Source organism: Sinocyclocheilus anshuiensis, unplaced genomic scaffold (genome assembly GCF_001515605.1).
Source record: "Sinocyclocheilus anshuiensis isolate Anshui unplaced genomic scaffold, SAMN03320099.WGS_v1.1 scaffold14441, whole genome shotgun sequence".
Taxonomy (NCBI): Eukaryota; Metazoa; Chordata; class Actinopteri; order Cypriniformes; family Cyprinidae; genus Sinocyclocheilus; species Sinocyclocheilus anshuiensis.
In genome coordinates, this window is record NW_015540733.1 from 1 (window position 1) to 1,643 (window position 1,643).

The 1,643-nt window shown below is 38.8% G+C and overlaps 1 long non-coding RNA gene across 1 annotated transcript; it reads right to left on the reverse strand.

Annotated features, from left to right (window-relative positions):
* Positions 1-198: 198 nt before the first annotated feature.
* On the reverse strand, positions 199-1,604 carry LOC107687353 (uncharacterized). The gene is made up of 4 exons (XR_001634126.1): positions 1,568-1,604; positions 1,167-1,267; positions 987-1,042; positions 199-297 (listed from the first exon to the last, which is right to left on the reverse strand). It is a non-coding gene; the product is annotated as an uncharacterized LOC107687353 (long non-coding RNA).
* Between the last annotated feature and the right edge of the window lie 39 nt (positions 1,605-1,643).

Consider the following 1,643-nt stretch of genomic DNA (forward strand, 5'->3'; position numbering starts at 1 on the left):
TCAAAAGTTGTTTAAATAGAAATTTATAGCTCAGGATAGAGAAAAAAAAACATGCTTGTTTGGCATGTGGCGTGGAAGAAAGTGAAGTCATGTCCTCTAGTAGAATCAAGGTCTCAATCAAGCCAAAGATGAGCAGACAGCAGCTTCAGATTTGGGACTATGGAGATAAACCACTGTACGCAAATGTGGGTGGAGGGCAGAGAACATTCATAAATAAAAATAAAATAAAAAGCCTTATCTGCACTCGCCTTCCTTCATGAGTCAGGTCACCACACAAGGGCTGAGGCTCCTGCATTACTGCCAAAGTTAAGTGCACAAGTGATCATTTAAAAAAAAAAAACCCTTAAAGGGACACTAACAAAAGATAGTGAAGCACCTTTGAATATACTTGGCACTAATTGAGTATTTGTGCTGTATAATTTATAAAGCTGATGGAGAGCAGAGTGCCGATATGTCCTCTTATTAAATTCCAGGTCTCAGTCGAGAGTGTGACTACAGCTGTAATTAAATCAGATTTGCAAAAGAGTGAGGGGCAGAAGGACACATGCAAGCATATATTAAGAGTAAAGAAGAGCACGGAGGAAAAAAGGGGAAAAAAAAGTGCCTGGTCTGCATGATCAAACAGTACAGTCCTGCACTTTAAACAAAACACATTCCATCAACTATTGATTAATTATACCGCATAAAACAAACATTAAAACCACAGTCTTTTGAACAAGGTTAAAGAGTAACTAACCACAAACCTACAGAAAACATTAGACAAAACAGTGCTTTAGTGGGCTCCCTGTCGCCATGTTTGAGGCACCACATCTATCTGATATCTGACCTCAGTAACAATTAATTTGCACCTGCAGGGGATTGACTCTTCTCGCTACCTAGCATTGATCAAATACTGCAATGGGTCATTCTCCACCACAAGGCTTGGTTCGACCCAGTAAAGAGCAATATACAGTGTTGTAAATATTGAGAAACACAGGAGGACTCACCTCAGCAGCTGTTGATTTTCTCAGGAGAAACCGCTATTAACACTTTCAGGACCTCACTGGAACAAAAGCAAACCATTAAAAGTAACTGCATGCCAGTAACGGGTGTAACAGGAACACTGAGCTGCTTGTGGAAACCAGATCCATCTGTGAGCCATTTATAATGATATTAGATTAAAAGACCTTGGAATTCTGTAGCACTGACAAAGTCAACAACGAGTGGACTTCCATCAAGGAGTGGAGGTGAAGAAAAAAAGCTGAGCTCTTTAAGATGTGCAGATTATCTGTAGGATGAAATTACAGATAAAACAGCGTTAACATTTGTAGTTGCACAAAACTGAAACATTAACCAAGTCAGCTTCTCTACAGATCTTAATTTTAATGGAAAAGATTTTGGTTGAGAGAGGAAAGTGTTGATTTGCTAATCTTAGGCTTGACATTGATAAAAGTCAGCTTTGGGACACTGGAATTGACAGACGGATGAAAAAAAAAGTGAGTGAGCAGCAGAAGGACGTATTTAAGCAGAGTTTATATTATATTAAGCATTAGAGAGGAGTACATACAAGAGAGTCAAAATTAATTACCACTCAACATCCTTGGTCATCAACACAGACACCTCACTTTGGGGGGAAAAACAAAAACAAAGTACAAACTAAAAGA